The sequence below is a fragment of the Cupressus sempervirens genome, chromosome 2 (genome assembly GCF_028749045.1).
Source record: "Cupressus sempervirens isolate cs-2001-9-10 chromosome 2, ASM2874904v1, whole genome shotgun sequence".
NCBI lineage: Eukaryota > Viridiplantae > Streptophyta > Pinopsida > Cupressales > Cupressaceae > Cupressus > Cupressus sempervirens.
Window position 1 is genome coordinate 305001982 of NC_143119.1, and position 23951 is coordinate 305025932.

The following is a 23951-nucleotide window of genomic DNA, read 5'->3' on the forward strand; positions in this document are numbered from 1 at the left end:
ACTGAAGGTGCGAATTTGCTGTTGGATATTTGTAACTAAATGTATTGTAATTGGCCATGACCTAGAAGGCCTCATAACTGGGCATGTATGAAGATATTTTGATGAATCAATAGAATTATTTTCTCTTCTCTCTCCTTTTTTTGTATGGTCAAAGTTTTGAAATCTCCTCTCATCACTTTTATGCAAACATAGTGATATAAATGGACATTGATTGCTCAATTAAGAGTGCAAGGGAGCAAGGGGGATTAATGTGAGCCTAAAGTGAAGACACTTAGCTATGGAGGAAGGTGACTATGGAAACATTAAAGATTATGATGAGAAGAGATGCTTATAGTTGAGGTAACTATAGATAGTAATTGGAAAAGCACATCCACAAGGTAGCAAGGAAACAATGCTAGTAGATGTTGGTAGGTGTTCTAAATGAATGTGCTAGGATTCTTCTAAATAAATGAATGAAACATTATGGATCCCATCTCCATTTTATTTCACATGCCAATCATTATAGTGATAAGCATCTACAATTTAAAGAAGCTGATGTGTTAAAAAATATGCAATTCAATGAAAAAAACCTTGACCAAATTGGGCATGTCTTAAGTGAAAGTTGGAGTCTCATGATTTGTTGTGGATGCCATCATCTTTATCAACTCCAAGTGGTACCTTTTAGTGATGAGTCTAATTTCTATTAGACATTCATGAGAAGATGTGGATTCCATCCAATGTCCATATGTTTGCACAAAGTATGTGTTGTACATTTCGGTCTTCCTACTTAAATTGGTGCATCACTTCTACTGGTTGAGGTGCTCCCAAAAATTGGTTTCTCCCTACCTATCTATATGTTGGAAGGCATGGAGGGCATAATTTATTGGATAGGAGTATGCTATAAGAAATTTGAAATGAACTCTACAAAATTCAAGAAGGGGAGGCTCATGTATTGAAGTGATCTCCAACACCTGTCAAGCCTCACAGAAGTAATTTTTCAAGGGGGTAAATTGTGATATCCCACATTGCTTATGGGATGGGAATTAAATTTTTTTTTATACCCTGATTCTCAATATCATTTTATCTTAAGAGACATGATCCTTTTAGAGGAAAGACAAGCAAGGCTTGCGTGGTGAGGCTTGACCAACAGGCAATGAGATGAGGATAATTTTCACTGATGGCTCAATGATGACTTAGCAATCCGAAAGACCAGGAAAGAAGATGGTGACATGGAAACCCAATAACCAACCAAGATTCTCCATGTGGCATGTAGTTTGAGGTGAGCCTAGAATTTACAACTTTGCAACAATTTGAGCACGACTAAGGATAACTGTAGTGAAGTGGAGATGGCGATTAGTTAACTGTGTTGTGACATCGCTGGTTAAGTCTAATAGTTAATGTCAAAAGTAGAGATGAAGAGATAAGGAATTCACATGATCTCCACATTTTAGCCAAAATTTAGCTTGAAGGTGGAGAAATGGTTATCTCTACATCTTTGCGATTAATCGGTAGTTAGAGTTTAAGGTAAAGATGTGGACATGGCAGTTATCTCCACATCTCAACGGTTAGAGGTGGAGATGTATAGAGAAAGTGACACGTGGCAAGGAAATGTTGACAAGGAAATGAGGTAGAAAATCCATCCTATAAGATGACGACATGTGGTGCTCATTCGGTAGTCAATAGTGTTGGTCTGATTTTTTCTGCAGTAAAAAATTTTTCAGTTAAACCATAGAAAAGTCAGATGTTCTATGTCTATGTGAAGTATAAGGTTTTGGATAAACCATCTATAAGAAATATTTGCCATGTAAGCCTTACACTCATCTCTATTTATAAATGGTCGGGCGCGAAATTTTCAAAATTCAAAAGAAGCGAATATGCTTCCGTATTCCTTTTCCTTTCTCCCGGGTTACCTTTCTTAGTGTTTGTCCCAACCGTCAGATCCGATTAGATCTACCACTGGCATTATCTCGCTATTGAAAGTTGCATGCTCATTAAGTATAGCGAGATAGCGAGTGTCGAGTTTTTAAGCGGTGGGACCATGAAGTGAACGTGCGGCGATCGGAGATTTGCTATTTAATTGCTTTATTGTGTAGGTACACTTAGCAATTCGCCATAAAAAGGGGGAAAAGGACCCACTAGAATATCTGACATCAGAGCCGAAATATTGATTTTCTGGAAGTTCCGCCACCTCGCTATCGGAAAATTCAGGCACTTCACCGTTAGCGAAGTAGCGAGGCCACGTGAAAATCTTAAAATGATGACATTGAATCTTGCTTGTATCATAATTACACCAGGTGGCATGACCTGTCATGAATACTATTGTCAGAATCAGTTTTAATTAACGGAAGTAATTACTGGGTACCCCCTTGCTTTTTCCGGCACGAAATCCTTTAAAGTGTCAAAGCTCGCTACCTCGCTATCGGAAAATTGAGGTGCTTCACCTTTAGCGAGTTAGCGAGGCCCCGTAAAATGGTAGAAGATCGGCAAGATCTATGATGACGTGTAATGACAGGTGACTGATAAAATTTGACATGTGCTAGCTATGCAGAGATCCGATTCTCATTAATGCTTACCTGACTAAATGTACAAGAAATCTATAACATCAGCTTAAAGTGAATCAACGGAGCTCGCTATCTCGTTATGATGAGTTGCAAGGAAGATAATTGCAGCGACATAGCGAGATGGGCCCACCGCCTTCTTTCTTAAGAAGTCCTGTAGCGTATCTTTCGATCATTTCTTGATCCGATCAACGGTTGTCGCCGCCTCGTTATGGCAAGGTGCTAGTTCTTTATGCATAACGAAGTAGCGACATGCTGACACGTGTTCTCCGTCGTCAGTGGGTTTAAAGGTAAGCGCCATCAAAAGAAAGAATTATGTACGTGGCAGGCTCTCATTGGGTAATATGACTGACATGGCAAGTATAACTCCTAGTTGTTCTCTTTGTACCGCATGATCGTAGGATCTTTGAAGATCAACGGTGCAGTTTTAAATAAAAAATGTAGTGCCACTCTCTGTATTAATTAGACAAGAAAGCTTTGTCCGTGAGAAAAAACAGAGTATAATACAGAGAGATTGCATCAGTTTCATTTCACGCGAGAAAAGATTTGAAGCCATTCCTGTGCAGAAGCTATTACTGAAAGAAAAGCGTGCCAAGGTTGATAAGGAATTGTCAAGTTATCTGTTCGCTGAAATTTTGCAAGAATTCAAAGGAGAATTGAGACAGAATTCACATAAGTAAAACTGCCATCATCTTTGTGAGCTTTTAAGTTTTAAAGAGGATAGCCCAAGATGCCTCCTAAGAAGGGATTTATAGGAGCAGTAAACTACCTGGATAGAAATGTGCATGATGATTTGCTTGAGTTACTCCCTGAGTCCACTGTAGAAACGGTGCAAGTTAAGAGGTTAACCTCACTCAATCCTCAGCTTAGGGTAGCTGATGGATTGTATGATAAGGGTAATTGGGTCCGGGATGCTCAAACTGCTCAAACTGGTTTGAGTTTATTCAAGAAATGGTTTGCAAAGAGAAAGTTATATGCCCCTCATGCCAAAATTTCGAATTTTGATCTTGGGAAGCTTGTTGTTCCCAGCGTGTTTATGGATTTTGACTTGCTTGAAGCCATAGCAAAAAACTATGACCAAGCCACTAAGGTAGTGAGGAGAGTAGATGGTGAGGCTTTAGTTACCATCAGTCCCGAGGAGATTAGGAAGGTATTCAGTCTGGGACCCCTCACCATGTATCATGTGCCCATTAATCTGATAGATTTAGAAAAAGAATATATATCCAAGAGGGATGTAGTTAGACAGGGTGCATTGAAAGCCCACATAGGCCGAATTGGAGGCCTCCCAACCATAACATCATCTTCTAAAGAGCCCTTCAAGAAATCATGTTTTAATGCCAGGGCAGTGGAGATATATAGAACCCTGTGCAGAGTCTTCGGAGAGGGTGAAGAAGATTTTATTCCGGTGAGCTTCATGTATATGATCACCCAAATCTCTTCTTTTGGTGTGGAAATAATTTTTGATTTTGCATCTTACTTGGCAAATGAGATCCATCATGGATTGGTGGGGATTGCACAGGGCAAGGTGGAAAAGGTTTGGGGTCAGTATTCCTTACTGATGCATATGTTTCTTTTTAAAGGGGCCACTTATTTTGGTAAAGAAATGGTTTTAAATAGAGAACAAGAAGGGGAAGCACTACCAGTCCAATTATGGAGTGCAGACATGACCTGGGAAGCAGAAAATGCTAGCTTCGTTAGATTTGATAGGCACTTTGCCTCCAAACTAAGGTGCCTCTTATTGAGTGACAATCCCAGAATCCCTAAGGCATTAATGCACCTTATCAGGCCTATGGACAAAACCCACAATCTAAAAGTTTCACATAATTGGGGAGATATTATCCCATATTCAGTCTCAACGGTCATCAGGGTCTATGGTTTCAAAGGAACACCCCATGTGTTACCCTATCAGGTACCCTTGAAGGTAGGGATAGCTGAATTTTTGTGGCAGTTGGGAGGAGTGGAGGAGGCCTTTTTGCACAAAAGGGGGACAGGATCAATTTTTCCTACTTGTACTATAGCCCACCAATTTGTGATAACTAAAGAAGGGTGGGCCTTTCTCCATAAATTTTTGGATCAATAAAAAAAGGCAGTGTCTCACTCTCATTTTTGTGATACAGAAGGTTTCTTTAACTCTGCCCTTAGATTGAGAATCAAGCTGCGTCCAGTTCAGCATGAATTCTATTTTCCAGAAGATGTAATAAGAAATGAATATTCTCTCCATGAGCAAGAAATAAAGAAAGAAAAATGGAGAGTCTATTCAAAAGTTTTGGAATTCATTAATTGTTTTGATAAAAATTTCAGTCCTCTTAGTAATGCTGCAAACAATGCAGACAAAGTACATAAACTCATGAGTAATTTCTCTGAGATAATGGAGGTAATGAATGAGAAGAAACAACATTTTATTAATTCTTTTCCAGATAAAGCCAGAGAAATTATGAGAAAATTGGGTTTCACTCCCAACATTGGAGTAGGTCCACTGGTGGTACGGAAGAAAACAGGGTATACTATTGTCCGACAGCAGGTGCCCGTTGTGCATAAAGAAAAACAGATTGTTGGATCTTCCAGCATTGTCCTAGAAGAAAGACCCCCTGAACCTTCCCCCAAAAGAAGAAGAATAATAAGGGAGGAAGAATCCCCTGATGAAAGTGGCTCACCTTCTCAAACCCCAATAAGAGTTGAGGAAGAACAACTCACCAGTGAGCAATTTGAACAAATGGGGTCACAAGGAGAAATTTTTGTTACACAAGCAGAGATTGATGAAGGGAACCCTCAAGAAACCCCTGTACCAAGTTTTGAATTAACTACAGCAGATTTCAGAGGAAGGGAATTGGACCCTGTTTTGGAACAATCCAGTCAGCATTTTTTGTCTGATAACAATTTTGTAAGATCTAGGGCTTTCCATCAGTTTGCGTGGAGAGTAAACATGCACATTTTTGAGCAAAGGTGCAATAATATGAGAGCAGAACATCCAGAAATGGATGAGACCTCCATTCAAAATCTAATAAAGGAACAAATGGTTCAAGAGTTCCAAAATATAACCCCTGATGAGGGAAGACAGATGGTAAAAAATGCTAATGTTTTATTATTGCCCAATTGGGACATTGCTGACGCATTAGTTTTTAATTCTGTTTCAAATAATTTAGGACTCTAGGATCCGAATAAAGAGGAATTCTTGGGTATAGCATTCAGCAATGATCAAGCTACCCTTGTTATGTGGTCCCTGAGAAGAGGATCTAGAGTTACTTCATCACAGCTTGATGACTCAGGATTGACAGGGAGTATCATTGTAAGAAGAGTTGCTGACACTTCAAATGTATAGGCAGCCCACATGAATGTGGATTATTCTAAATTTGCCCTGGCTACTACGGAAAGAGAAGAGAGGGAAATGATGGATATGCATAATAAATATGAAGTAGTAGTGGAAGCCTATAATCAAGAGGTGAAGAGGAGAATTGAGTTAGAAAACAGGATATCTCAATTGGAAAAGGTACTTGGAAAGAGAAAAGTGGGAGAATCCAGTACATTGAGAATTGCATATCCCCCACAGTCATCTGTGGGATTAACCCCTATTATTGAGATACCTGACACCCCTGAAAGACCCCAATTCGATACTGCAGAGGAGTTTGAAGCAGAAAAACCAAATTACATGAGTGGCAGATAGAATTTAGAAATAAGCAAGAAGAGAAATGGAAGCAGGGTGTGACATACTTGAGGGATAAAATACAATGGTCAGATTTTTATGACCAGCTGACCAGGATTGTAACCCTCATAGATGAGTTAAATAAAGGAAAGAATGGACTAGACTCTCTTGCACAGAAGTGGAGATAGAGGAATAATGATGTTACAATTGTTTGTATCTCTGCAGTTCAAATGCCTTATCATCAGGTTGAAAGAATTTTTGATTTATTAAATCAATTAGATAATTTTGAAAATAAAAGAGATTCTTTACAGAGGAAATTGACACTCTGTTTTTCAAGATATCTTGCTAAAAAATTCACCCTATTTCCTTGTGCCTTAGAAACTGTTGATACAGTAAAGGAAAAGGACAAATGGAAAAAGGAAATGGATGAATTATTTGATAACAGAATAACAAACATCATCAGTGAGACTGGCTGTTGGTTTTGGGCAAAGACAAATGAAGAGCTGGTAAAAATACAACTGTATTATGCTGATATAAGAAAAGAATTCGATGAATTAGAAGAAAATGCCGATTCTTTAATAAAGATACAAAGAGAAACCCTAAGTTTTGATTGGCCAGATGATGATACTTTCAATAGATGGAAAGATCAGTTTAGCGAACAGATGTCAGGAGAAGATGACGAGGAAGATGTAAGAGTAATAGTTACTCTTGTAGTCAGCAATGATGACATAGAAAATCTCCAGGTTAAAGTGATTTTGCATGTAACAGAAGATGATACATCACTTGCAGACCTTATGGATATGTACTCTGAAGATGAGGAATGATTGCGAGAATAGATCATAACAACCTAGAAGCATAACAGAAAGGGACCCGCCAAGAAGTGCTGTTGTAATCAATCTTTCTGTTATTCTTGTTTTTTGTTTTTCAAAAGAAGGACACCTGTCACCTACTGTAGCCTGAAGCTTGTTGCATCTCATATTATTTAAGTGAGATCCCAAGGCTAAAGATGGGTCCGAATTTGGTTTTCACTAAGTGTTGTGCTTAGTTCTTTTTTGGTCCAAACATTTTTGGAAAGAAATTTATAGTATGTTTTTTCTGTCAAAATTTTCTGAGATATGGATGAATGTAGAAAGAACTGTGCTTCTTATCTGAAGGTTTTTCTGGGTCTTTTGTAAAGGATATATCATTTTCAAAGGAAATGAATACAAGTTATGAACTGTCCCCATATCTGTTCTTCTCTGAATTTTGTCTCCTTTTTAATACTGAGCTACCTTGATGTTGTGTGAGTAAAAGCTTATGCAATTGATTGCAATTTAGTAAGACTGTACATCCATTTGTTATTTCTGTTAATTCAATGGATTAAGTAAAGGCTTTGATGAATGTGATGAGGTTGCTTGGGTGTTAATAAGGATTTTTGAATGATAAATTCTGGTAAGAATTGCTGATGAAAATTCGTTGCAAGGCAACAAATTAGATCTAAGAATTTACTTGACTCTGAATTCCCAATGGATTAGGCACTGATCGAAAGTATTTCAGCCAAAAGAGAAGTATATTATAACTAGCTTTTTCAAAATACATCATAAAATCAATTTTCATTTATCTTTCCTGTAAGATTTTCAAAGTTGGCCAGCACTTGCCTGCCTAGATTGTTTTAGCTTCATTTAGCCATTGTTGTTGGAAACATCTGCAGAGCTATAGAAGATTTCTTGGCCATATCTGTTCAAGGGATGTGTTTATCAGTTATTTACTTATATGTTTAAGGATTTAGAGATGAGAATCAAAATGAAACTAAGGATAATTCTCATACAATTATTCCATCTTTGAACCATCCCCGGGTGCACCCACCCTGGTTTTACAGAGCCAAAAGAGTAGAAAACCGTCTAAGGTTTTATTGAAGTTGGGTCCTAATACTTTGCATATGCAAGTGATAATGAGAATTGGCTATTCTTTAGGTTGTGTATGTACTGATATCTAGGTACTAAGCCTTTTGTCGCCTAGTAGTTTTAGTATTGTTAACATCAAAATAAAACACCAACAAAATGGCGACTCCGCTGGGGATTCATTTGTGTCAAAACTTGAGAATCTAAAGAAGATATAAACCCAAGTACCATTGCTACACACTGACACATCCAACTTATCCGAGTGTCTTATCTAACAAGCAAGACTTGCAGTCTTACAACATCAGTGATTGATCTCTTTGTGCCGTATTTTTGTTCCCGCTCGTGTATTGTTTTCTTTCTGTCAGTAAGGAGTGTTATTATATTTTCCTGAAAAAGGGTGGCGACTCAGTCAAGGTTTTGAAGCTAGTGCTTATTGTAACAAAAGGAGAATATGGCTGACAAGAGAAAAAACACAAGGGCTTACATGAGAGCCAATCCCGATGTATCGATGTATACTGATTTACCCCAAGGTGGTAGGAAGAACCAAAATAAGAAAAGAATAGATCCAAATCCTACTTGGAAGCCTAGAGGTAATGCCTCTGTAAATTCCCATTATCAATCGATAACAGCAAGAGAATCATCTTCGCTTAGTTCTGAATCCAAAAATACAAGACTTTTAGGAGGTATTTTCAGTACCCCATTACCAGATCAGAGAGTTTTTCAAGATAAAGACGTATCTACTATGGGAATTGCTTCACCTAGACCAGGGCCTGTAGCAGATATAAATTGTAGGGTAGGATTCAGGAGTTCATCTGATAACCTTTTTAATCCCAGAGTAGCCCCATATATGGAACCGAACCTTATAGATCTAGATGATCCTGCTGATTCCGAGGCAACCTCTGCTGATTCTAAAGAAGTGCAATCTGAAATAGGATTTTTGAAGAAATGGATTGATGAGGAAGAAGCTAAGCGCATCCGTCTTGAAAAGGAAAGGGAGCGAGCCACTTTGGATGCAATAATAGAAAGAGATACTCTGCTAAGAAGGATGGCTGCTTTGAAAGAGCAAAATAAAAAATTAGAAGAGAATATCCCCACTCTCCATTAGGACGTCTTTGGAAATATTGATAATCTAAGAGCTAAAGTTCAACAACAAGAAAAACTCCTAGATCAAAGACAAGAACCAATTATTGCTCAAGTTCAAGCTTATAAACCCATTCAAGTTAATCCAATAGAGCCCACTGGAACAGTTCCAGATAAAGGGAAAGGCAAGGCTGTAAGAATCCAAATAAATGAGCCTCAAGCCATACCGAGTAAACCTATACAACCCTCCATATCAAAATTAGATCTAGAACTAGAGAAGGCTCGAAAGGAGAAGGAAGACCTTGCAAAAGAACTTGAGAAGGTTGAAAATGAAGCTCAGGCCGCAGAGACCAGAAGGAAAATCCAATTCATAAAGTCTAATTCTGCATTAAATTCATGGCCTAGTTTGTCTATCCCACCTACAAATCCTGCACCAGTTAATGCTCCCATAATCCCGACTCAGAAAGCACCCCAATCTGCTCCTACCTCATCTTCCAATATTGGCACTCAAGTCCCATTTGTCCCACCATAGCTATCCCAAGCTGCTCTCCTAACTCAAGCTAATGCAGCTAGTACCTCTAACGCTCCCGATTTCCAGAAGAAACCTATATACCTTGAAAAATATAGACAAATATCATTTGCCGGTATTCCTGGTGCCCCCCACCCCATATCTTTTGATTTAAGGGATAAAGTGGTGAAGTTTTCTGGAAATAATGCTGTCACTGGTGAAGAACATTTGAGAATTTTCATTGACATGCTCAATGATTATGAAGTTGAACATGAGGACATGGTGATGAAATTATTTGTGCATTCACTCACAGAGGATGCAAGGGATTGGTTCAGGAGGTTGCCTGATGATAGTATTACTTCATGGAGTGATTTGGAGAAATTGTTCAAGGAACAATATGGGGACAATACCAATGCAGGATTCATGTTGAATGAGTTCAACAATATCAAGAAGAATCCAAATGAATCCACATTTGATTTCAATGTGAGATTTCAGAAAGGGATGTACAAACTATTCCAATTTATGCGGTTAAATGAAGACGTCTGTCTTACAACCTACTTCAATGCCTTTGATAGCAAGATGGCCTACCAACTGAGAGATAAGGATCCTAAAACTCTGAGAGATGCCTATAGAGTTGCAGTGAATATAGAAAATAATAGAAAGGCTTCTGGCAAATTAGGGAGGAGGGATGATCCTAAGCTTTTCAACCCTAAGAGTAATAATAAAAGGGAAGGTGACAAAACTCCCATAGGAAAAAGGCCTGAAGAACCTACTATAGGCCATGTTTTAGAAATGCTTAAGAAAATGAATCCCACAAATTTCAATAAGACAAATGTTACTGAGAGAGCCCCTATGAATAACAACAATTTCAATAGACAGCCTAGGATGCAGAATTACCCTTACACCACCCAATGGAAAGATGGTAAACCAGTTCCTAACCAGATCCAAAATATGAAAGATAAGGGTACCCCAGACCCCCTGCAAAGGAACACTGTAAATATGAATGATGATGTACCTTGGTGCATTATATGCCAATCACCTCATTCTGTTGATTATTGTGCTGTTGCCCAATCATTTGCCCAAGCTCAAGGAGTGCAAGCAGAAGAAGAAATAGAAGAAAAAAACCATGATGATATAAGCTGCAATATGGCGAATACATCTGATGATTTGATAGATTCTGATTCAGAAGAACCTGAGAACGATGTTACCAGCCAGAGAATTGCTTACCAGTTACATCATCAGCAAATATTTTTAGATGATGAAAAGAATGATACAGATAAGGTATGCAATACATTTTTTGAAGTAGGTTTAACAAACCTAAGAATCCCCTCCAAGGAGGAAATTGATCGAATTACAGCCAAAATGATTTCACAAGTCCACAGTAATTACAATTTGAGAAATAGAGCAATAAATAATGAGGCAGGAAGGCCATCTAGTATGCTCATCAAAGACACCACTCATAAGACAGATGATCAACACAAGAAAGTCAGTTTAGATGTGTCTAAGATCAAGGAGAACAAGGGTCAGAAATGGGAACCAAAAAAGAAGGTTCAATTTCAGAAAGTTGAAGCAACAAAGACTGTAGTGCAACCAGAGAAATCAGAACCGGATGTTGTCAAGCTAAAAGTGGTGCCCACTACTCAAAAGACTCCGATCCCAGGTACTATTGTAAAACCTACTGTGGTTGAACCTGTTGATATGATTGCCATGTTATCTCAAATTACTGTGAAAGTACCCTTGTCTGAGCTCTTTAGAATTGAAGAGCATAAAAATAAGGCTTTGTCATGGTTGGGTGGAATAGCAAACAACAATAGTATTGATAATCAAGCTGTAGCCCAACAGACCCCATCAATAATAGAGGACAATGGTATTATATCCCAGATTCCTCAGATGTTCTTAGATGATTCATCAGTTGCGTTCATACAAGATATTGATCCTTTTTTCCTTAGTTTAATCATAAAAGGGAAAACCTTGAAAAATTGTATGATAGATTCTGGAGCTTCCAACACTATAATGCCTTTTAAAGTAATGGAAGCCCTAGGATTGAAGGTGGATACTAAGCAAGGTAGATGCCGAGGGATGGATGCTAGAGAGGTCCCAGTAATAGGTACTATAAATGCCTTACCATTCAAACTGGCTGCATTTCCTGAGGTGGAATTAACCATGTCTGTCCTTGTAGTGGATATACCCCCACATTACGGGATGCTACTTTCCAGAAAATGGAGTGCTGCCATGGGGGGAAGCCTACAATGTGACCTTACTTATGCCACTTTCCATATAGGGGACGAAGCTGTCAGGGTAAATAGGGAACCAAGGGTTAACCACATCTTAGGTGAAGAAATTGACAAAGATACCACCTGTTTCCTAGACACGGGGATTAATGCTTTCAGGGCTGAATTAATTATTCAGGAAGTTGAAAACTTACCTGATATCATTGAAAATGAGGTTGAATGTTGCATGAATTCACCAAAACTGTGGACAATGTTCTTTGATGGGGCTAGTTCTAAAGAGGGTGCAGGGGCAGGTGTAGTCTTTGTATCCCCTGAAAATAACACCTTCAGGTATTCATTCACCTTGAAGTTTACTTGCACAAATAACATTGCTGAATATGAAGCATTGCTGCTAGGTCTCAAAGTGGCCAGACATCACAAAATTAAGAAATTGTGTGTCATAGGGGACTCTGAGTTGATCATCTCTCAGATTAAAGGAACATACTCCTCAAAAAATAGGAGATTAAAACAATATAGAAACGCGGTCTGGGATCAAATAGAATTCTTTGATGCATTTGGGATCTCATGGAGAGATAGAACCCAGAATAAAATGGCTGATCTTCTGGCCAATGTGGCTATCAAACCAAAAGAAATATCATTTGCAGGAATCTCTCAGATTGAGATTCAAAATAGACCTTCTATACCTGACAACATTGACAATTGGCAGGTGTTTGAAGATGACAAAGATATCACTAATTTTTTGCTAAATGAAGTCAAATACCATGGGCAGGAGATGGACTGCAATGGACTAATTGAAACCATAAATGGGAAGGAAACCATTTTTGGTCAAGAAATCATGCAATTAAAAACAAATAAGATGCCTAAGGGGTTGGTAGTCTTGGAGAACATTTTTGATAACCAAGACAGAGTAAGATCGGAAATAAAGGACCCCAAACCGCAGGAGCTAGAAGAAGTGAATTTGGAAACGAATGAAATTCCTAAAAAGGTTTACATCGGCCAAGATCTGCCAGTTCAAATCAGAAAAGCATTGATTGACCTACTTAGAAAGTACAGGCATGTTTTTGCTTGGTCATATGATGACCTTAAAGCTTATAGGGAGGACCTTTTCCAGCATGTCATACCTTTGAAAGAAAATGTAAAACCCTTTAGGCAAAAGCAGAGGCCAATCAATCCCACCCTTGCCCCAAAAATGCAGGAAGAACTGACAAAACTGAGAGATGGTGGAATAATCAAACCAATTAGGCATTCCACTTGGGTTTCAAACCTTGTTCCTGTAAGAAAAAAGAATAGAGATATTAGGCTTTGTGTGGATTTTAGGAATCTAAACATTGCATCTCTAAAAGATAATTATGGCTTACCTAATATGGAAGCCATGTTGCAACAAGTGACCGGCTCTGAATTAATGTCAATGATGGATGGCTTTTCTGGATATAATCAAGTTCTGGTAAAAGAAAGTGAACAGTTCAAAACAGCCTTCACAACCCCTTGGGGAACGTATGTGTATGTGAGGATGCCTTTTGGCTTGATTAATGCAGGAGCTACTTTCCAAAGAGCCATGGATGTAGCATTTCATGAATATATTGACAAATTTATAGTTGTGTACCAGGATGATCTTACAGCGTATTCTAACAAGGCTGAAGATCACTGCAAACATTTGGAATTTTTTTTTATAAAAGCCCTGGAATATGGGGTATCCCTAAACCCAAAGAAATGCTCGTTTGGGGTCACAGAAGGAAAGTTATTAGGACACATTGTGTCCAAGGATGGGGTAAAAATAGACCCAGAAAGGGTAATAGCTATTGATAAAGTCCCTAAACCTAAAAACGTGAAAGGTATACAGTCCTTTTTTGGCCAGGTTAATTTTCTGAGGAGGTTTGTTACAAATTTTGCTGAAATCAGTAGACCCATTTCAAAAATGCTCAAGAAAGGAGCTGTTATAGATTGGAATGGTGAACCTTCACAGGCATTTCAGGATATAAAGACTGCGATAAAAAATGCTCCAGTGTTGAAGACCCCAGATTATACAAAACCCATGCATATCTTTTCTTTTGCATCATTCCATACTGTGGCTGCAGTTTTATTACAGAAAAACCAAGAAGGGTATGAACAGCCTATTGCCTTTTTTAGCAAATCCCTGCAGCATGCTGAACTGAAGTATGAAATAAATGAAAAACAAGCATATGCTTTGGTAAAGGCTGTAAAAGCATTCAGAAGTTATTTGGTAGGTGCTACTATTATTGCCTTTGTACCTAGTGCTGCAGTTAAAGATATTTTCTCTCAGCAAGAAGTGTCAGGAAGGAGATGAAGATGGATCAATAGAATCCAAGAATTTAACATTGATATGCAGATAACTAAGTTAGTCAGAGGTCAAGGTTTGGCCAAACTTATGGCCGAAACTAACCTAGAAGCTAATCAGATAAACCTAGTAAATGATGATTTCAGAACTGATTTATGCGACATGGACCAGTGTGACTGGTACATTAATGTTATACATTATTTGCAACACATGGAAGTTCCTCCCCATCTGCCTGATAATGAAAAAAGGAATATTAAATTGCAAGCCATCAGGTATGTAATTGTTCAAAATAACTTATGGTGGAGAAACTTTGAAGGAGTCCTGTTGAAATGTGTTGACAGAGAAAGGGCAAAAGAGATTTTGAAAGAAATGCATGCTGGAGTATGTGGAGGACATTACATGGCCAAAACTACTGCGCATAAGATAATGAGAACTGGTTTCTGGTGGCCCACTTTGTTCAAAGATGCTCAAATTATGGTTAAAAAATGTGATCCTTGTCAAAGATTTGCTGGGAAGCTGAAATTCTCAGGAAATACTCCACTGAAGCCAGTTGAAACTAAAGCACCTTTTCAACAATGGGGTCTGGACTTCATAGGAGAAATTTTTCCCAAGTCCAGTACTGGCTATTCCTGGATTCTGGTTGCTACTGACTACTTTACAAAATGGGTAGAGGCTATCCCTACCAAAAATGCAACGAGTAAAGTAGTAAATAATTTCTTATTGAATAATATCATTTCCAGATTTGGATGTCCACAGAAAGTTGTCACAGATAATGCTATGTGTTTTAGGTCTGAGGAATTCATAAATTTTTGTGATAAATATGGAATGACAAGAACAACGTCTGCCCCATATCATCCACAAGGGAATGGACAAGCCGAGTCCACAAATAAAAGCTTGTTGAAAATCATTAAGAGAACCTTGGACGATAATAAAAGGGCATGGGATTCCAAGTTACAGTTGGCAATATGGGCTGATAGAGTAACTGTAAAGAAGGCAATTGGGGTGGCTCCATTTGATTTAGTGTATGGAATTCAAGCTAGAATGCCCCAGAACAATTTGATGGGATTATACAATTACATCCAGTCATATGATGAAGATACTACTGATGAAATGAAAGAAAGAATGAATGAACTGGTAGGATTGACCGAAGCCAGAAGAGAAGCATCTATGAGAAATCAAAAATTGCAGTTACAAGTCAAAACACTCTATGATAAAAGAACTGTAAACAAGAAATTTGAAAATGGAGACCTAGTCTTAATGTGGAACGCCAGAATTGAAGATAAAGGAAAACATGGCAAATTTGACCCCATTTGGTTAGGCCCATATCTCATTGAGAATACTTGGGGTGAAGATTCCTACATAATCAAAGATGTATTTGATAATATTCTTGAATTGCCAGTTCATGGACAGTTCTTGAAGAGGTATTTTTCTTGAAAAAATACTTATTTTCTTCCATGAACATTAGTTTTAGGTTTTCCTGGCGTCCTGTTTTCTGTAAATCCTTGTGCAGTCTGAGTTTTTGTTTTTGTGTGTTGCTCAGTGCTCTCTGAAGAAGTTGTCATTTCCCGGATGTGTGGTCTGCTCTCCCATAGATTCTGAATCCTTGCATAGACTCAAGTAGTCTATCATCCCCAGACAGAGCCACTGTTGGTCTGATTTTTTCTGCAGTAAAAAATTTTTTAGTTAAACCATAGAAAAGTCAGATGTTCTATGTCTATGTGAAGTATAAGGTTTTGGATAAACCATCTATAAGAAATATTCGCCATGTAAGCCTTACATTCATCTCTATTTATAAATGGTCGGGCGCGAAATTTTCAAAATTCAAAAGAAGCGAATATGCTTCCGTATTCCTTTTCCTTTCTCCCGGGTTACCTTTCTTAGTGTTTGTCCCAACCGTCAGATCCGATTAGATCTACCGCTGGTGTTATCTCGCTATTGAAAGTTGCATGCTCATTAAGTATAGCGAGATAGCGAGTGTCGAGTTTTTAAGCGGTGGGACCATGAAGTGAACGTGCGGCGATCGGAGATTTGCTATTTAATTGCTTTATTGTGCAGGTACACTTAGCAATTCGCCATAAAAAGGGGGAAAAGGACCCACTAGAATATCTGACATCAGAGCCAGAATGTTGATTTTCCGGAAGTTCCGCCACCTCACTATCGGAAAATTTAGGCACTTCACCGTTAGCGAAGTAGCGAGGCCACGTGAAAATCTTAAAATGATGACATTGCATCTTGCTTGTATCATAATTACACCAGGTGGCATGACCTGTCATGAATACTGTTGTCAGAATCAGTTTTAATTAACGGAAGTAATTACTGGGTACCCCCTTGCTTTTTCCGGCACGAAATCCTTTAAAGTGTCGAAGCTCGCTACCTCGCTATCGGAAAATTGAGGTGCTTCACCGTTAGCGAGTTAGCGAGGCCCCGTAAAATGGTAGAAGATCGGCAAGATCTATGATGACGTGTAATGACAGGTGACTGATAAAATTTGACATGTGCTAGCTATGCAGAGATCCGATTCTCATTAATGCTTACCTGACTAAATGTACAAGAAATCTGGAACATCAGCTTAAAGTGAATCAACGAAGCTCGCTATCTCGTTATGATGAGTTGCAAGGAAGATAATTGTAGCGACATAGTGAGATGGGCCCACCGCCTTCTTTCTTAAGAAGTCCTGTAGCGTATCTTTCGATCATTTCTTGATCCGATCAACGGTTGTCGCCGCCTCATTATGGCAAGGTGCTAGTTCTTTATGCATAATGAAGTAGCGACATGCTGACACGTGTTCTCCGTCGTCAGTGGGTTTAAAGGTAAGCGCCATCAAAATAAAGAATTATGTACGTGGCAGGCTCTCATTGGGTAATATGACTGACATGGCAAGTATAACTCCTAGTTGTTCTCTTTGTATCGCATGATCATAGGATCTTTGAAGATCAACGGCGCAGTTTTAAATAAAAAATGTAGTGCCACTCTCTGTATTAATTAGACAAGAAAGCTTCGTACGTGAGAAAAAACAGAGTATAATACAGAGAGATTGCATCAGTTTCATTTCACGCGAGAAAAGATTTGAAGCCATTCCTGTGCAGAAGCTATTACTGAAAGAAAAGCGTGCCAAGGTTGATAAGGAATTGTCAAGTTATCTGTTCGCTGAAATTTTGCAGGAATTCAAAGGAGAATTGAGACAGAATTCAAGTAAGTAAAACTGCCATCATCTTTGTGAGCTTTTAAGTTTTAAAGAGGATAGCCCAAGATGCCTCCTAAGAAGGGATTTACAGGAGCAGTAAACTACCTGGATAGAAATGTGCATGATGATTTGCTTGAGTTACTCCCTGAGTCCACTGTAGAAACGGTGCAAGTTAAGAGGTTAACCTCACTCAATCCTTAGCTTAGGGTAGCTGATGGATTGTATGATAAGGGTAATTGGGTCTGGGATGCTCAAACTGCTCAAACTGGTTTGAGTTTATTCAAGAAATGGTTTGCAGAGAGAAAGTTATATGCCCCTCATGCCAACATTTGGAATTTTGATCTTGGGAAGCTTGTTGTTCCCAGCGTGTTTATGGATTTTGACTTGCTTGAAGCCATAGCAAAAAAATATGACCAAGCCACTAAGGTAGTGAGGAGAGTAGATGGTGAGGCTTTAGTTACCATCAGTCCCGAGGAGATTAGGAAGGTATTCAGTCTGGGACCCCTCACCATGTATCATGTGCCCATTAATCTGATAGATTTAGAAAAAGAATATATATCCAAGAGGGATGTAGTTAGACAGGGTGCATTGAAAGCCCACATAGGCCGAATTGGAGGCCTCCCAACCATAACATCATCTTCTAAAGAGCCCTTCAAGAAATCATGTTTTAATGCCAGGGCAGTGGAGATATATAGGACCCTGTGCAGAGTCTTCGGAGAGGGCGAAGAAGATTTTATTCCGGTGAGCTTCATGTATATGATCACCCAAATCTCTTCTTTTGGTGTGAAAATAATTTTTGATTTTGCATCTTACTTGGCAAATGAGATCCATCATGGATTGGTGGGGATTGCACAGGGCAAGGTGGAAAAGGTTTGGGGTCAGTATTCCTTACTGATGCATATGTTTCTTTTTAAAGGGGCCACTTATTTTGGTAAAGAAATGGTTTTAAATAGAGAACAAGAAGGGGAAGCACTACCAGTCCAATTATGGAGTGCAGACATGACCTGGGAAGCAGAAAATGCTAGCTTCGTTAGATTTGATAGGCACTTTGCCTCCAAACTAAGGTGCCTCTTATTGAGTGACAATCCCAGAATCCCTAAGGCATTAATGCACCTTATCAGGCCTATGGACAAAACCCACAATCTAAAAGTTTCACATAATTGGGGAGATATTATCCCATATTCAGTCTCAACGGTCATCAGGGTCTATGGTTTCAAAGGAACACCCCATGTGTTACCCTATCAGGTACCCTTGAAGGTAGGGATAGCTGAATTTTTGTGGCAGTTGGGAGGAGTGGAGGAGGCCTTTTTGCACAAAAGGGGGACAGGATCAATTTTTCCTACTTGTACTATAGCCCACCAATTTGTGATAACTAAAGAAGGGTGGGCCTTTCTCCATAAATTTTTGGATCAATACAAAATGGCAGTGTCTCACTCTCGTTTTTGTGATACAGAAGGTTTCTTTAACTCTGCCCTTAGATTGAGAATCAAGCTGCGTCCAGTTCAGCATGAATTCTATTTTCTAGAAGATGTAATAAGAAATGAATATTCTCTCCATGAGCAAGAAATAAAGAAAGAAAAATGGAGAGTCTATTCAAAAGTTTTGGAATTCATTAATTGTTTTGATAAAAATTTCAGTCCTCTTAGTAATGCTGCAAACAATGCAGACAAAGTACATAAACTCATGAGTAATTTCTCTGAGATAATGGAGGTAATGAATGAGAAGAAACAACATTTTATTAATTCTTTTCCAGATAAAGCCAGAGAAATTATGAGAAAATTGGGTTTCACTCCCAACATTGGAGTAGGTCCACTGGTGGTACGGAAGAAAACAGGGTATACTATTGTCCGACAGCAGGTGCCCGTTGTGCATAAAGAAAAATAGATTGTTGGATCTTCCAGCACTGTCCTAGAAGAAAGACCCCCTGAACCTTCCCCCAAAAGAAGAAGAATAATAAGGGAGGAAGAATCCCCTGATGAAAGTGGCTCACCTTCTCAAACCCCAATAAGAGTTGAGGAAGAACAACTCACCAGTGAGCAATTTGAACAAATGGGGTCACAAGGAGAAATTTTTGTTACACAAGCAGAGATTGATGAAGGGAACCCTCAGGAAACCCCTGTACCAAGTTTTGAATTAACTACATCAGATTTCAGAGGAAGGGAATTGGACCCTGTTTTGGAATAAGCCAGTCAGCATTTTTTGTCTGATAACAATTTTGTAAGATCTAGGGCTTTCCATCAGTTTGCGTGGAGAGTAAACATGCACATTTTTGAGCAAAGGTGCAATAATATGAGAGCAGAACATCCAGAAATGGATGAGACCTCCATTCAAAATCTAATAAAGGAACAAATGGTTCAAGAGTTCCAAAATATAACCCCTGATGAGGGAAGATAGATGGTAAAAAATGCTAATGTTTTATTATTTCCCAATTGGGACATTGCTGACGCATTAGTTTTTAATTCTGTTTCAAATAATTTAGGACTCCAGGATCCGAATAAAGAGGAATTCTTGGGTACAGCATTCAACAATGATCAAGCTGCCCTTGTTATGTGGTCCCTGAGAAGAGGATCCAGAGTTACTTCATCACAGCCTGATGACTCAGGATTGACAGGGAGTATCATTGTAAGAAGAGTTGCTGACACTTCAAATGTACAGGTAGCCCACATGAATGTGGATTATTCTAAATTTGCCCTGGCTACTGCGGAAATAGAAGAGAGGGAAATGATGGATATGCATAATAAATATGAAGTAGTAGTGGAAGCCTATAATCAAGAGGTGAAGAGGAGAATTGAGTTAGAAAACAGGATATCTCAATTGGAAAAGGTACTTGGAAAGAGAAAAGTGGGAGAATCCAGTACATTGAGAATTGCATATCCCCCACAGTCATCTGTGGGATTAACCCGTATTATTGAGATACCTGACACCCCTGAAAGACCCCAATTCTATACTGCAGAGGAGTTTGAAGCAGAAAAAACCAAATTACATGAGTGGCAGATAGAATTTAGAAATCAGCAAGAAGAGAAATGGAAGCAGGGTGTGACATACTTGAGGGATAAAATACAATGGTCAGATTTTTATGACCAGCTGACCAGGATTGTAACCCTCATAGATGAGTTAAATAAAGGAAAGAATGGACTAGACTCTCTTGCACAGAAGTGGAGATAGAGGAATAATGATGTTACAATTGTTTGTATCTCTGCAGTTCAAATGCCTTATCATCAGGTTGAAAGAATTTTTGATTTATTAAATCAATTAGATAATTTTGAAAATAAAAGAGATTCTTTACAGAGGAAATTGACACTCTGTTTTTCAAGATATCTTGCTAAAAAATTCACCCTATTTCCTTGTGCCTTAGAAACTGTTGATACAGTAAAGGAAAAGGACAAATGGAAAAAGGAAATGGATGAATTATTTGATAACAGAATAACAAACATCATCAGTGAGACTGGCTGTTGGTTTTGGGCAAAGACAAATGAAGAGCTGGTAAAAATACAACTGTATTATGCTGATATAAGAAAAGAATTCGATGAATTAGAAGAAAATGCCGATTCTTTAATAATGATACAAAGAGAAACCCTAAGTTTTGATTGGCTAGATGATGATACTTTCAACAGATGGAAAGATCAGTTTAGTGAACAGATGTCAGGAGAAGATGACGAGGAAGATGTAAGAGTAATAGTTACTCTTGTAGTCAGCAATGATGACATAGAAAATCCCCAGGTTAAAGTGATTTTTCATGTAACAGAAGATGATACATCACTTGCAGACCTTATGGATATGTACTCTGAAGATGAGGAATGATTGCGAGAACAGATCATAACAACCTAGAAGCATAACAGAAAGGGACCCGCCAAGAAGTGCTGTTGTAGTCAATCTTTCTGTTATTCTTGTTTTTTGTTTTTCAAAAGAAGGACACCTGTCACCTACTGTAGCCTGAATCTTGTTGCATCTCATATTATTTAAGTGAGATCCCAAGGCTAAAGATGGGTCTGAATTTGGTTTTCACTAAGTGTTGTGCTTAGTTCTTTTTTGGTCCAAACATTTTTGGAAAGAAATTTATAGTATGCTTTTTCTGTCAAAATTTTCTGAGATATGGATGAATGTAGAAAGAACTGTGCTTCTTCTCTGAAGGTTTTTTTGGGTCTTTTGTAAAGGATATATAATTTTCAAAGGAAATGAATACAAGTTATGAACTGTCCCCATATCTGTTCTTCTCTGAATTTTGTCTCCTTTTTAATACTGAGCTACCTTGATGTTGTGTGAGTAAAAGCTTATGCAATTGATTGCAATTTAGTAAGACTGTACATCCATTTTTTATTTCTATTAATTCAATGGATTAAGTAAAGGCTTTGATGAATGTGATGAGGTTGCTCGGGTGTTAATAAGGATTTTTGAATGATAAATTCTGGTAAGAATTGCTGATGAAAATTCGTTGCAAGGCAACAAATTAGATCTAAGAATTTACTTGACTCTGAATTCCCAATGGATTAGGCACTGATCGAAAGTATTTCAGCCAAAAGAGAAGTATATTATAACTAGCTTTTTCAAAATACATCATAAAATCAATTTTCATTTATCTTTCCTGTAAGATTTTCAAAGTTGGCCAGCACTTGCCTGCCTAGATTGTTTTAGCTTCATTTAGCCATTGTTGTTGGAAACATCTGCAGAGCTATAGAAGATTTCTTGGCCATATCTGTTCAAGGGATGTGTTTATCAGTTATTTACTTATATGTTTAAGGATTTAGAGATGAGAATCAAAATGAAACTAAGGATAATTCTCATACAATTATTCCATCTTTGAACCATCCCCGGGTGCACCCGCCCTGGTTTTACAGAGCCAAAAGAGTAGAAAACCGTCTAAGGTTTTATTGAAGTTGGGTCCTAATACTTTGCATATGCAAGTGATAATGAGAATTGGCTATTCTTTAGGTTGTGTATGTACTGATATCTAGGTACTAAGCCTTTTGTCGCCTAGTAGTTTTAGTACTGTTAACATCAAAATAAAACACCAACAAATAGGAGGTTTGACCAATAAGGATTGCTTAAGGTAAAGTGCAAAATTTGAAATATTAAAAAATGTGAAATATCTTCAACATGTACGTACATTCTCAGGATTTGAAAATTTTAAATATTTTGGGATATAATGTAAATTTGAGACTATATTAAAAGTTTAAATATTTTCAACTTTTAAATGCTCTGTTCATGGCCAAGGGCCATAATTTTTAAATCCACACTAGGGGCCTCATTTTTTATCAAAATATGAAGTATCATACATCAATGGAAAGGGGAGAAGATGAAATTTTTGAATTTGTAGTTAGAATATGTGGAAGTTCAAGTAGGAAAATTTTATAGGAAGATTTGTGAAAATTGGAGCATTCTTAGCAGAACATGTGTTTTTCATGATGAAGTTTTAGATTTAGTTGGAAAGAAAATATAGAATTTTTTTGGCTCCAGATTTGGGGGAAATATTCCTAAGAGTATTATTTTACCTCTAAAGTCATTTAGAATTTGTTTTGGCATGAGTATTAGTGATATTAGTGTCTTCTTGAAAATTAGTTATATGATTCCATCATTTTGAAGACATTCCTAAGCATTTTTTAAACATAATGAAGAGATGTGATTTTTACTTGAAGGAAGATGGAAGAGAGAGAGATTCTATATCAGCAGATGGAAGTTCTTCAAGTGGACAAATGGCAACATCATAGTAGATTCAAGATTTATTTCATTCTATTTAGTCTCTTCTCTTCTCTTTCTTTAGGGTTGTTGATGGTTGGTTGTTTTCCAAACTATTGAATAGAGCTCTAGCTATGATCCCACCATTTTATGTCCAACATTTCTCTCTTGTATGAACAATAGTGATGAAATTATAGAGATAGTTCTAATCTATTCAGTTGTTTCATAAGTACTTTCATGCATCCTTTATGTATTTATTTCGAAGATATGAATAAAATGCAACAATGAGTTTATATTTAGTCTGATTCTTGTCTCCTATTTATGATTTTTGTAATCTTCTGTAGTTTGTGAAGAAAGAGCACAAATCTAGTTGCAACCTATTTTAGGTTGTATGTTTTGATATATTTTTCTTGTTACTCAAGTGGTCATGTAAATGCTTGATTTATCATGATAGGGTTGCAGATTTCATGAAGGGATTGGTCGAGTATGAGATTCAGTCTTGATGCAGATATTTGATTCACAAAGTGATAGGATAGATCTTGATTCTTGATATATGATATATATCACTTATATCCAAGGATGTATGTTTGTGGTTTGTGGAATTTCCCAATAGATAAGGCACTGATCAACTACAAGATCTATATGTTTTATTTCTCATATCCTGATTATGCGTAAATCAATATATTAATCAAAGTCTTTTCCTTTTATGTTGAAGAGATGAAAGGATTTTCCCTCACTTAACTTGTCAATTTCATAGGTCATGTTATTGGCTATTTCATGTCTATGTTATTTGCATAAGAATAGAAGATTCAGGGGTTTTCATCTACTAAATATAGATTCAAATTTATGGTTTTAGCAATGGTCACATAATAGAATCCATAGGTTCACCCATCTAGGTCTTGTAGAGATTGAAGAAGAAGGA